The 15,236-nt window shown below is 27.9% G+C and overlaps 1 non-coding gene across 1 annotated transcript; it reads left to right on the top strand.

Annotated features, from left to right (window-relative positions):
• Positions 1-14,744: 14,744 nt before the first annotated feature.
• TRNAS-GCU (transfer RNA serine (anticodon GCU)) lies at positions 14,745-14,826 on the top strand. Its single transcript has one exon. It is a non-coding gene; the product is annotated as a tRNA-Ser (tRNA).
• The last annotated feature ends 410 nt before the right edge of the window (positions 14,827-15,236 follow it).

The raw sequence follows: 15,236 nt of genomic DNA, 5'->3' as shown, positions 1-15,236 counted from the left end.
TTTTCCACTTGTCAAACACCATAGTCAAAGCAGCCCCCAGCCCTCAACAGCTATTGGGCTTTGAACGAGCGTGCTGTATTATGTTGTAAAATCGTGCATGTCAATAAAGAGTATTAAATATATTTTATAATTTTTTTGTAAAAATAAATTTGAAAATATTATTAATTTAATATTTTATTTATAAAAAAATTTAAAATATAGAATATAATATGAATGATAATATTAAAAAATTGCTAATGAAATTTTATTTTTTAAATTATCTTATATTTTAAGATATGAGATTTCTCCTGAAAATTTCATACTCCCTCAATTAAAAAATATAATACATTTTTTAAAGAATTGAATATTCAAAAATATAATATTTTTTTAGTCCTTCAAGATGTAATCATTAGTTTTTTTTTAAGTGCCCATGTTAAATAAATTACTTTATATTTATTTTAGGGTAAAACACTTTATTAAATAGGGGTAAATATAGAAAGACAGGGTTAGTTTGAAAACAAGTAACTACTTTATTTAAGAATAAAATTCAATTAAAAATATTTTATAATTTTGAACGGAATGCGTATATATTAAGATAAAGTATAATACTACCAAATTCTAACCATGAGTTACTTTTACCATTTTCACTAAAATTAAGAAAAATCTTAAATTTCATTAACTCTGTTTAAAAATTTAACAAGTTTTCAACTTTACCCCTATTGTATATATGTTAACCTCTAGAATTTCATGCTATTTCACAACATTTTTCTTAAATTTTGATATATTTTATCTTAATTATATATATTTTGATCGCCTAAATTAAAAAAATATGTATCTTGTTTAGGTTTACATATTTGCTTTAATTTGGTATTTCTGAACTTTTGTTGATGCTTTAAGAAGGCTTTTGGATGAAGAAATTAGGTGCATAAAGATTAAGTTTTGTTAATAGCAAAAACAATGTAAAATTATCAAAGTCATCTCAAAGTTACAACTTTCACCACTGTTGACAAAACATTCCCTTTTATTTATCTAGAAATACCTAGGTATGATGTATATATGATATGAGCTAGACCTAAAAAGCATTCTACACACTTAAAGATACTTTGAGAGTTTTGTTATGCTATTAAGCTCTAGATAAGTTGGATTTAAGAGTTGAAACTTTGAAAACATTTGAAACTTCATTTTTTTAGTTCCTTTGTTTCTTCTTCATTTCCCTCTTTGTAATCTGACATGGCTATGAATATTTTATATATTTATAGCTTTTTGATGTTTATGAGTAGTTAAACTCTTCGTTCTATGATTATTTTGAATGCTTGTATAAATTAACACTAAATTTCTCCTCTCCTTTTGTGATCAATAATGTGTGTGTGTGTGTGTGTGTTTATTTTACTCTTTCTTAATACTTCTAAGTGATTAGCTACCATTTAAATGTTTGATTCATTTAATCGATACTTGAGGGGCCAAAATGAGTATAGAATTGGGTCAAATAATGCAAAAACTTAATATTTGCATTTTCAATGGATATTTTTGCTAGTAAAATAAAGATATACTTGCTAGCCTTGCACAGCCACATTAGAGTTGGTATTTAAAATTGAGTTTTATTAATTATAATAAGAGATTGAGCAATTAATTTAGCTAAACACTTATTCATAACTTAAAAAAGCTTGTTCAAGTATTTTAGAACCCTAAATTATCACTTATTTTTATTAAAAACATTTATGATAAGAGGCAATTTTGGTATTATGAGAGCTTGTTCAGGTATTTTTAGAACCCTAAATTATCACTTATTTTCATTAAAAATATTTATGAGAAGAGATAATTTTGGTATTATAAAATACAAGGGAGATAAATAATTTTAGGTCTCAATTTATACTTAAAATTTTTCAATTAGTTATTTTTATTTATTTTTTATTGTCAATTTAGTTTACAAAATATTCTTCACCTAATTATATTTTGGCTCAACCTAATTGAATTCTCTTAATCTTTTACTTGACCATTATTTTTAAATAAATATATGTGAAAACGATTCTTTATTCTCATGACATTACTTGTTATGACTCATGCACAACAATATGTATATTTTAAAAGCATAATATTTATTATAAATCTGCTGCCCTATGAGTATGAGTAAAACAAATACTCTCAATAAATATGAGTAAAATGATAAAAATAAATACAATAATTATGAGGTGTCCTGTAAATATGAGGGAAACAAATACTCTTTTTCTACCATATAAACAGGACTAAAGGAGTATAGAGATATATATTATAATTTTTTAATTAAATAATTTATTTTCAATTACTTTTTTTAAGAATCTAATATTGATAATTTATACATCTTGTTCCAATAAAAAATTTCTAATTTGAAAATAATATTTTCTTTACCAAAATTAATATGTCAGATTGAAACACTATTTTAAATTTCATTTAATTTCACCTAAATTTATAAATTTTCTTTTCCTTAGAGTGCATCTTTAAATCTTTTTTTTTTGGTAAATTTTATTTATTCATCTAATTACATGATAAATTCTAATTATCATGAAATCCCATCTTAATGTTATTTAAATATTAAGAATAAAAATTAAGATGTTATAGCTAATGCTTTTTCTTTTAGTTTTTCTTCTTTTATTTGCTTTAACTTTTTTTTTCATTATCAATATCATAATTATTCTCACCGTGCAAGTATCACACATTTCTCTATCTTTATTCTTCCATTCCCTTTACGTTTAAGTACTTATATTTGAAAAAATTGTGGTAAAGAACCTTGAAAACTCACTGTTAGATTTTAGAAGTCAGGGACATCATACCTTTTGAGGACATGCTTCTTTAGCGTGCCTGCGTAAAAAACTACTAAAAATAATTTTGGCGTGCCTAATGTGACCCTTGTAAGTGTACCAATAGCATTACCACGAGTCAAATGTTTTGAATATGAGGATGATTCTCTAAACTTGATGACTTAGAGGATTGTCTTGAGTACTAGTCTCCCCAAGACCTAGCAATATAGGAACTAGAGTGCTTAGAGATCCACTCATGGAATACCGCCCATAAAGAGCTAAAGATCCATGCTCTAGCAGAGTTAGGAATTGATGTACCCTTAGAATTAGAGTATTGGGTTCCTTGAGAGCTATCAATCTTGAAACTAAGATACCTAAAGATCTACTCATAGATCACTACTTATGAAGATCTAGTGATCCACACTCCAACAAAAGTATAGATCTACAAACCCCCAAAGTTAGAGTACTAGGCTTCTAAAGAGCCAGCAATTTGGGAACCAGAGTACCTAGAGATCTACTTATATGTCACCACCTATGTAAATTTATTAATCCATATACTGGAGAAGTCAAGGATCGAAGCACCCCTAGAATTAGAGTACTAAGCTCCCCAAGAGTCAGTGATTTAGGAACTAGAATACTTAAAGTGTTGGATAGAGAGGCGCAGCGAAATATTAAAATTTTAAAGTCCCTATCTTGATATGAACCGAACAAACTCGTTTAAGTCAAGATGAATAGAATAGCTACCTTTTGATTCTTCGAACTTAGTGTGTGTTCTCTTCAAGAGGTTGGATCTTAGAAACTGACAACGTAGATCTACTCTCTCTATTGGTATCCACATGAATAGTCTCTAACTCGAATAGCGTGCTAACGCTTCCACCATTTGTTCTTCTTTAAATGTTAGTCTTCCTTTCTATAAGGTATTTCATAGCTCTCAAAGTGTTTTTTTACCTATAGAACTTTTCTAACTTTCTCTTCATAAAGCACGTTCCTAACTATATAGTATATGGATTAGAGTTTTCATCTTCCACTTAAAGAGCCCACAAAATTTAATTAAATTTATTTCATAAATTTAATCCACGATATCATATCTAATTTGAATTTATCTTATAAATTTAAATCATAAAACTAACACAATATTCTCTCATATCATGTTAGTTATTAAATTTAATCTATCATATAAAATTAAATCTAAACATAACATAGTATAATATAATATAATATAATATGTATATTATATTATATATATATATATGACTATATATACACATATATATATATTTTGAATATATATAATTATATTTTGTATTTTATATTTCATATAAATATATATAAATATTTATCAAATAAATACTCAAAAAAAATATATATATATATAATTCATTCACCATATATTACATTTATTAAATCTAGACATATTTTATATTCAATGAACTTAGATATTATAGCTTAAGTTGGGTTGTTTTTGTATGCGACCCTATAAGCCCATATGAGGTTGGCAATAGGCTAATTATGTTATTAGCCCACAAGTCACAAGTGATTTCCAACAAGACATTGCAAATACCCAATTCACATAAGGATCAATCATCCGGTTTAACCTATTATGCAACAGTATCACATCCCTTTTGTCACGCAATATTTCAGTCAAGTATGAGATGTGAAATTGTCATTCTCCTTTACTTGAATGTTACTTTCTCGATCTCTAACTGGACTAACTATAGCCAATGGAAAAACTTTTTTCATTATAGTATGGCCATACATTTTTTTAGTCTTACTCGTCAAAATGCTCAGTAATATCTCTCACTTAATGCGAGGGATAAATTCTATCTTGATCACGTATATTCCTTTACATGAATATCACTAACTCAATCATAGCCTTTATGATCACCCGATCAAAGGTGACTTTTGACTAGGTCAAAGTTTAGTGGTCATCATGTAAGAATCCATAATGATCTCAGGTCAAAGGGCTTACTAATATAGTTACATATGATATAAGCTTATGATTTGTATCATGCAACTTTCTTATAATAGGTCGGTCCAGCACCTTGTATTCTTTCAAGTGACTATGACTTTGATTTATATCTCTATAATTAATCAAAGTCATACTATTCTTATTTCATTTATGATCCTTCATAAATGACCGACCAGGAACATTTAAGACAATCACTATAGTTTGTCTAAAGAAACAATTATCATAGTGAACATACAATTGATATGATAACAAAAGAGAAATTTATTAAATAATAATGTGCATAGTATAATGATTGACCATAGGGCATAATGTCCAACATAGAGATCCACTTATAGATCACCACCTATGGAGAGCCAGAGATCCACACCTATAGAGAATCAGAGATCCACCCTTTGTAAGAGTCATGGATCCAGCCAGAACAAAACCATGTCTTTGTGGAACCTATATGGAATCACACCCTTAAATTGAAAAATAACAGTAAAAATTATATTAGATCTCAGGATCTAGAATGTGATATTGCAAGCACAGTACACTTGTCAACTCTTACAATCCAACAATGAGCATGGTGAACAAAGCTTTGAATTATAGGCCAATTATCTAGCCGCACATTAGAGCCCTAAATAGATATTAGGAGCCTTATGGTGCGGTATAGAGCATCGAGTAGATATCTTAGAGCCTTTAAGGAAATGTATCATTACATACCTTGAGTCTATCAAGAGCATATTTGAAGAGCTCGGGGGCACCCTTCTGACAACTCCAATGACAAGCTATATAAGGATGATAAGTTAGAAGCTAACTCATGGCCTTTGGAACCAAACTTATCTGAAGAGCTTAGGGGTACCTTCTTATAGCTTTAAGGATGAGCTTAATGAAGATGGTGAGCTAGATGCCAACTCATGGCCTTTAGAACTAATTACAGATGAAGAGCTCAGGGACAACTACCTGAGAGTACCTAACTATCTTAAGTTGATGAACCAAAGGTGAACTCTTGCTTTTAGGATCAAATGTAGAGCAAGATTCACACACCCAGAGACCTTTATTGAAAGCGAGCCATCTCATCAAGCATAACATGCTAAAACCTTGATTAAAAAGAGCTAGCTTCCCAAGTTTTACACCACATATATAAGGAATGCATGGAGAATAGAACAATTCAAATATCTATAGAAAGTCAACTTATGACAAACTTAGTCAAATTTATATTTAAGGAGCATTATTTGGGTGAGCCCAATTATTTTGGCTAAAAATGATGATTTTAGCTCAAGCCTATGTGAGTCTTCGAGAAGAAAGGTGATTGTTTGCAATGAAAATGAATTGACACGCCAATTCAAAAAATGGTAAAAGAGTGGAGGAAGTTATGAAAGAAATTACAGCTAGTAACCTAAACAATGTGGAGCATGGATCCATGAGAAAACTACCACGTTGTGCCTATAAAAGGAAAGCCACCACACACGTATAGATTCCTCTTAAACCCTTCAACTCTCCATACATCATAAGACGATCTCTCATGAGTAAGGGTGAAAATAGGTTTGGTTAAGTTAGAATTTGACTAAATAGGCTTGAACTTAAAATGAAGAAACTTTACTGTTCAGCAACCTTATCCTTAAATGGTTTTGAACTTCAGTGACTCATCTTTCATTGTTTAAATTCGATAGCACCAGAGATCTTCTTAGCAATTTATGTTCACAGTTTGCTACAGTGGATCTATAACTTCTTACAAAATTTTCAAGACTCTTCTATTCAGCTTGGAGATTAGGTGCTAAAAATCAACAAGGAAAATTTATTTCCTCTTTAGGTCAAAGTACAGTTTATCAAGACATAAAGCAGATTCTCTAACTTTTTTCACATGTGCCTTTCCTAAAACGTGGTTCTAGCAAAAAAAGGGATGCTTGGGCACCAAAATGAAGGATACTTCCTAAAAAAAAAAGGACATGTATGATGGCTGAAATATCCACGTATATAAAAAATAATTGTTGGAATATTAGATTATTAATATGTGATTAGTATTTATCACATTAATTAGTTGTGGACCCTAAGTTCTATATAAAAGGTGCTACATTGTGTTTAGAGGTTAGGAGGTTAAAATTATATCTCAAAGGAAAGGTTAACTTGGTCTTTAGCCTATTGTCTCACCTTATAATTTGAGTTGTATTTTCACCCTTGGATGAAGGGATGGATTGTTGTTGTTAATCCTTCAAGTGAAGGATTGTATTATTATAATGTTTAATCATAATCATCAAGAATGTGTTCATTTTTCCTTCCATAGTCAAATCTTAACAGTAATTGATTGTATTTAATAGTCGTGCATGAAAATTTTATAACTAACAAATAATTTCCATCACACATGACCAATATATAGAGAGAGAGATGTTCTATCAAACAATAAATGTAAATAAGAGTTTCCCATGCGCCAAGTCCAAAAGGTAAAATTATGCAATCCTCTTAGATATGGAAGACATTGTGCATGCCATTAAATTTAATTTGTGTTTGATTTTTTAGTTGTCAAAAGTTTATCTGTTAAAAATTCTTTAAGCAAAAGTTAATTATTGTAATAAAATTTGTATTTAAATATATTTTTTTAAAAGCTGGTTTGGTAAACTGAAAATCATTTAGATTAAATATGACTTATATTTTTAAAATATGCTTTTGAATATACAATAATCAAAAAGGATATTGATTTATAATAATTTATAATTTTTGTTATTTAAATATAATATATTAGAAATGTTTAAAAAATTTAAAATAACATAAAATATAATGTTACATAATAAGAATATAAAATATAAAAAGTCATATCATAAATAGTCTAACATACATTAATATTGAAAATTAACATGATTCAAAAAATATACATGATGTGTTTTTTCATTAAAAAAAAACTAACTGGGCAAATTTTTGTTGGTTGATACAAATTGTAAATAACATAAAATTTGATATATTAAAAAATAAAAGTATAAAACATAAAATTTGATTTATTGGGCAAAAATTTCATAAATAGTTAAATATAAATCATTGCTAAAAATTAAAATGATTAATTGTTTAATGTATAATGATAAAAACTTGAGCTCTAATTATTATTATTTAAATAATTATTACATTTTAAATGAATTAATAATATTTTTTAAATAAAAGAATAATAGGTTATACTTTGGATATCAGGATCAAATTATACCGCACATTTCAAATTCACTTTTCCAAAATTTCATCATCTTTACATTCACCAAATGTACTTTCAATAACATTCTCAAAGTATTTTTAAGATGCATTTTTATTTCTTTATTTTTTTCAAACAACATTTCATATCTCAAAAGTGGAAAAGTACTTTTCAAATGTCAATTACCTAAACACACCCTTAATTGTATGCATTAATCGTGAAGATTTTTAAAGCAGAAGAAAAGAATACTATACCAGAGTCAACAAATTCAAGCGAGCTAGATTTATTTGGGTTGGATTTAAAGCATCTTGCCCTCCTTAAAAAAAGCTCATATAGCCAAGCTTAACCCTACTTTTTTTTGGATGAGTTCAGGTTGACTTGTCAGGCTTGACCTAAATTATCGGCTTTATATTGCACAAGACAAAGGCAATTGATCACAAATTTTGATGGGTAGGGAACTTCCATGATGCAAAATGGGCCTAAAAGTGTAAAGTCAAATTTTAAATAGAAGTATTTATTCTGGAGTAAAGAGTTACTGTCGTTATAACATGAGATAATTTTAAACAGGGAGAATCACATCTAAAGACTTCTTAAAAAAATTATTTACAGGTAAAGATTAACAATAAGTCTCATTTTAAAAAACAAGTCATATTTCTATTTTAACAACAACACGTTTCATATTGATTATTGTTTGTGAATAATTTTTTTTGAGGGATCCTTGGATGTGATTCTCCATTTTAAATAAGGATTAGAGATGTGACATAATTACTAGTAGATCCCTTCCATTATCCTTAGAGTCTCAATTTATACCGAGTTTAAAACACCTGAACATATAAAAAATTTATAATCAAGCCTGAATCTTAACACCTTTAGCTTTTAGATTTATTTAGGCTGGTTTAATTACCTCAAATTATTAAAAATTATTTTATTTTACTTTTTTTATTGAGTCCATACACTGCTTCTTTGAATATCTTTTCTGATCAATTTGTATATTTAATTTTTTTAAAATTTATAAATAAATACATTTAAATAATAAAAACTAATTTTTTGGTAATTTAAATGATTTTTGAAAAATATTTATATTTAGATAAAGGTATTTTAGTTTAGTACACATGACTTAATATTCAACTAATGGTTATGTGAATGCAAATAAAATCTTAAAAATAAAAAGAGAGCTTGTATTTTAAAACTATCCATATTAAATAATGTTCTTATGAGTTTTAAAAAAATAAAAGAGATGTGTCATTAATTAAGGTAGTGCTTGGTTGGAGTGAAGGAAAAATTTTAAAAAATTCCCCTCTCTATCTTACCAAACAAGAGAGGTCCAAACAAGAGGATGATAACTCCTTCAAAGTCTCCCCCCAAATTGAGGGAATCCCTCTCCCCTCCATTCCCTTTCCTTCCCTCCCCTCCAATCAAACAAAGTCTAAGATAAGATAAAAATATATAAAAATATTTTTTTCATTTTTAAGTATAAGTTTCATGTCAATAATAAATTTTTTATAAATCTCACATATACCTCTTTTACAAAAAGGACCACATTATTCTTTTCTTTTTTATTTACTATATCATATTAAAAAAGTTAACAAATAAAAATAAAAAAATTGTATGTACATTTGTACAATACCATAAAAAAAAGTTACTCATCCGTTGCAATTTTTTTTAAAAAAAATGAAAAAGCTCGATGATACTGTGACGGTAACACATTTTCAAAAACATAAACGGTGAGATAGTACTGTAGATTTAAAATACCGTCCGATAAAAACCAAAAAAAAAAAAATGGAGGCATTTTGAATAAAATATTGTTTGTTCACTGTTCTCACAAACATCCCAAATTTATATTGACATAGACTCTCCCTTATAATGTTGACAAAATCTGAAGTCCCTCTTTCATCACTGTGTTTGCTTGCATCATAACAAATTTAATAATATTAAAAATAATTTTATTAATAATTTAATCTTAAAAATAATATTTTTATGATAATTTACACAATTGAAATAAATTTTTAAAAATAATATTTAAATAAATTGTGTTATAATATATATAATAAATTATAATTAAAATCAATCATATTAATTAATTATTTTTTATAATTAATTATATCCAATCTTATAAATGGGTGGGCAGTGGTCGTCAGTTCATGGGCCTGGATTGCGTGTTCGTGGGGGTGCCAGGTACAGACCCTAAGGCCCTACCTCCTTAACGTCAAATATTGGCTAGTGTTATAATGTCGTGATAATGTTGGTTACTGTATGTTTCACCGTAAATTAACAGTAATAATAAGTTGGCATCTTTCTATTGGTTATGGTGCATTTAATTATTTTGTAAATATTTTATCACAGGACCTGGTTTAATTAACGTGTTGTTTGGGCTTGACTTTGAATTCTGTTTTCAGTTGTCATCTTTCTATTTATGTTTAATTAATGCGTTGTTTATTTTGTAAACATTCATGTACTTCTCCCATTTCAAAATATAAAATATTTTTAATTAAATTTTATTTTTAATAAAATAATTATTTAATTTTAAGTTAATCATATCTTTTTTATAATAAGTATTTTACCTTTAAATAAATATAAAATAATTTATTCAATATGAACATTTTTATAATAAAAGTAATGATTATATTTAGAAAGATTAACATATAACCCTAAAAAATGGCTTATATTTTTAAACGAAGAGGATATTGTTTTTTGCCTTTTGGCCTTGACATTGTTTTGGAAGAATTTCAGTTAAGGATTATTGTAGAGACTTAATTTAAGATAAATCCAAAAAAATTTTAAAATTTTAGTTCACTTCAAGAGAAAAAAGTAAAAATAATTTCAAAGATGAAAAAAAATCAAATTACCCTTTACTTATTATACAAAATCACTAGTTGTTAATTTTTTTTACCGCATTTATTAATTTATCAATATCACTTATAAATTACATCCATATGTTAAACAATTAGTAATATTAGTTGTTAATTTGATAACATCAGTTGTAAATTATAAAATTTGTCAATAATTTACAATTGATGCTGAAAAATTAACAAGTAATGTTAATAATTTAACAAATGATGTTGTTGTTTATGATTGAATAATTGATATGAAATCTTATATAATTATTAGCATGTCAACTAATATAATTTGTAACTCATATTTGAAAAATAATAAGTGGAGTAGAAAAATTAATAACTGGTGATTCTACATAACAAATAAAGGGTATTTTAGTCTTTTTATTATTGATTTTTTTTTTTTACTTTTATGCCTCAGATTGAATTAAAATTTTTTTAAAAAAATTTAAACCTACCTTAAATTAAGTATCTACTATGATTCGTAACTGAAATTCCTTGTTGATTCTGTTTTATGATGTGGACGTGGCCTTCAAGTATTTTTAAGACAGACTTTTCTTTTTCCCTTGTTTTGTTTATCATTTTTAAATTTATATTTTATTTTTTTAAGGGTTAAGTATCAATTTTGTCTTTAAATTATATGCACAAGTTCATAAATATTTTTAAATTTAATTATAAATTAGTTTTATTTTTTACGTTAAAAGATCCCTTCCCTCCTACCTCGACGTTACTTCCGTTAACTTTAGTGTGTGGGCCCCACATTTTTAATATTTTTTATAATAAAACATTAAATGTGGGCCCCACATCCTCTTTCAGCCCCCCCCTCTCGTTCCTGCATGCATAAGGCCGATTCTATTAAAGTAGTTCGGTTCAAGTTCATCATGTTTGTTTAGGCCTGAAGCAAATAGAGTCAATATGCTAGAAGCAAATTTATTCACCCAATAAGCCAAAAGAAATATTAGCCCAAAACATTTCTAGAAGTTGATTTCATTTTCTCTCTTGAATACATGACCATAATGTTACTAAGAACGAAATGGAGAAGGAGGAGGCAGCTCATTAGGATAGATGTTGATGATAGTGAGAGGTCCAACTCTAAATGATTCTTACCTCGATCCTCTTCCTTGATCCGTGTAAGCCATGGCGGATCTTCCTTATTGGAGAACCTCAAGTTCACATGATAGGCTCTTGCTCATCATAATTAACGCCCACTAATTAATTACCCTCGTACAGTGGGCTGTAGAAGGATTTAGAGCAATACGAACCTTGTTTAGCAGCCAAAGCAATTTTAGTGTCTGATATATTCGTCAACACCTGCAGCAAAACCTCCTCTTACTTGGCGCAGCCGCTCAGCACAGGAATAAAGGATTAGAATTTGAAAGAAACTAGAGAGAGAAGCTTGTTGAATACATAACAGAGAGGTGGATGGAGAGTCATACCTGCTAGCACTCCAAGGGTCTCTCAATCCATTGAAGAAGATAATGTTGCTAGCAGCTGTTCTCAGAACCCTGTGGATGACTTGCTCCGACCAACACAACAACATAATTCATTGATAGAAGTGAAAACAGTTTGAATGAAAAAGGGAAGTAGAGACCTAGCAAGGCTGCTAAATTGAGTGGTGATCCAATGTGGCCTGGGCTCTATGCTGAAGATACCTTCATAGAAAGCAACTTCACTCGTGAATGAATGGTGTCTTTGAGTTGGTTCCCTCGAGCACAAGTATGCTCTGTTTTTGAGCAATAAAACAAAGGTCTCCGAACATCTCTCTAAGCTTACTCACTAAGGCAGGTCTAACTCACAGGGGGGAGAGTGAGCTAGACGAGGAGAGCGAGTTGGATGAGGAAAGATGGAATGGAAGAGAGGGGCGACTGAATTGGCCACGTGCATGGAGCTCGACTTGCAGTCTGCATATGGTGGGGGGGGGGGGAGATCGAGAGAGAGGAAGAGGAGAGAGAGGAGAGAGGGGGTGAAAGAGGATGTGAGGCCCACATTTAATATTTTATTATAAAACATATAAAAAATGTGGACCCACACACTAAAGTTAACGGAAATCAATAAAATTAACATCAAAGGCATGAAATTTGTTAAGTGAAAGAATAAAGTTGATTCATAATTAAATTTATAAATTTTTATATATAGTTTAAAAATAAAAATTATCTTTAATTTTTTGTTTGAAGTAATTGTATCTTTCAATTGGAGATTTACTTTAATGGTTCGTGTGAAGCTTTGCAATTTTGTTGGCTTTGCATTTTTTTTAGGTTATAATTTTGGTTATATGGCGTTAAATAATACATGAAAACAACCTACTGAAATTGAAATCTTATACAGCATACTAAAAATGATAATGATAATAATTAAGATGTTAAAAAAAGAGAATATTAGATTAAAGAAAATATTTCTAAGATGAACATGTATTTGGTTATATTTTTATTCAAGCCAGTTTATACATTTGATTCCAAAAATTAGAAACTATAAATATACCTCGATGGTATAATATTCATAAACAGAGTCGAGAAGTTTTTAAATCAATCTAGCAAAAGCTATTTAAACAGAGTCGAGAAGTTTTTAAATCAATCTAGCAAAAGCTATTTAAATTTTGATAAATGCATATTTTATAATTGAATATGTATATATTTTAGTTTAAATTTAAGTATATTTATTAAGATTTTATATCCATTTAATTAATATTTATATATTTTTTCAATCACTTAATTATAAGACAAAAAATAATTTTGATACAAAATCTATCCATATATCTCTTTGTTTTTATAATTTGTAGAAAAAAAAATTAAAGGAGAGAATGAAAGGAGAAATATAAACACATACATACATACATATTAAAGTTCCATATCAATAAGAAATAAAGGAATGAGTTTTCACTTTAACTATAGATACTTCTTTCATCAAAAGGAAAGGTATTCAATCACTTATCTAAATATATCAAGAACTTTTTTTGAGATATTTGGAGCCCATAGAAGTATTTTGAATGCTGAAAGCGAGATTATTGAAGAGTTTTATAAATCATAATTATTTTTTTTATTTTTTAATTTTCTCTGTGATCGTTGCTCATGATTAGAGATTTTAAAATGGTGTTATTTAATTATATTATGTATTTTCAAATTACTCAATTGCGATAGGGATGTAGCCTAATTAGGAAGTTGGTTTTTTATTTATTTTGTTTTGACTATTTGCTTTTATATTAATGAATATTTTTTTTCAATTTTATTTATTCCTTTTGTTCTTCATATTAATTTTATAATTGGCTACTATTTAATTAAATCTACAAGCAATATTGATGGATTGAGAAGTAAAAAAAGAACCTAAATATAGAGAAATAGACATAAATAATTAGGTTAGGGATAGTTTTAAAAATTTATCGTGACTTAAACTATAATTTCACTATTTAATTAGTTTTTTGGGTGTTATGGGAATGATTTTAATGCTAATTAAAAATAGATTAATAATTTCAAAGAATATTATGATATTTTAGGAATAGTTATCATTATGATTGATTAAAGAATTAATTCAAAAGATAGAGACTAGTAATTTATAGAATGAACTCTAATTCCCAACGCTTTAAATAATTGTATTTTTCTCATTATTATATTCTTACTTTATTTTTATTATTTATATTTTCATCAAATAATTTATTTTACTTATTTTTCTCAAACTACTAATTATTTAAATTAATAAAAACGTAACTTTTTTGTGAGTTCGATACTTGAAATATTATAAATAATTTATTATTATGATCTCATAAACTATAACTATCAATAATTCTTGCATTTAATGCATTATTCAAATTACACTAAACAATTATAAGTAGTTTACTTTCATTATATTTGATACTCCCATGTTTTAAAATATTTTTTGACAGCTCTACATCAAATAATAATAAATAATAAATAATAAATAATCTACAAAATAAATTATTCTCAAAAAATACAAATATAAAACATTTACACGATTGATTTGATGAATTCGTAAATTTCTTGTGCTATGTTTGGGATCAAATTCTAGTTATAATCAGTCACGAACAAAATGTCGCTTTGGCCGAGTGGTTAAGGCGTGTGCCTGCTAAGTACATGGGGTTTCCCCGCGAGAGTTCGAATCTCTCAGGCGACGAGTTTTCATTTTACCTTTTTTCATGTCAGTTTTATCAGGTGACCAATTTGTTTGACTTTTACTTTTCTTTCCAACATGCCAACTATCTAGTCGCTGCGGTGCAAATGCAAATTGGTCATTATATTTTTGTCCAAGAATTATTCTCTTCTCAATCATAATTTCTCTAAAGTAAGAATTTTCAAATTTAATTACCCCCTATTTTTTAATTTAAATTATAATTTTCCACTTGTATAATTCATAATTATCGTTTTTTAAACATCATTAATTTCAGGTGTTGAAGAACCGCGACGCGATTTCATTGGTTACCGACCACGAAATATCTTAGAAACTAGATTATTAATTTACCCTTGAAACAGTTAAGAAACGCATGTTATTTATGCCGCGGGGCGTTTAAAATTGCTACCAGAAAA

This window comes from Prosopis cineraria, unplaced genomic scaffold, assembly GCF_029017545.1.
Source record: "Prosopis cineraria cultivar Desert tree isolate PC_DT_omini unplaced genomic scaffold, ASM2901754v1 PC6, whole genome shotgun sequence".
In the NCBI taxonomy this organism is placed as follows: Eukaryota; Viridiplantae; Streptophyta; class Magnoliopsida; order Fabales; family Fabaceae; genus Prosopis; species Prosopis cineraria.
Note: the sequence above shows the minus strand (reverse complement) of the source record. Positions and strands in the feature narration are given on the sequence as shown.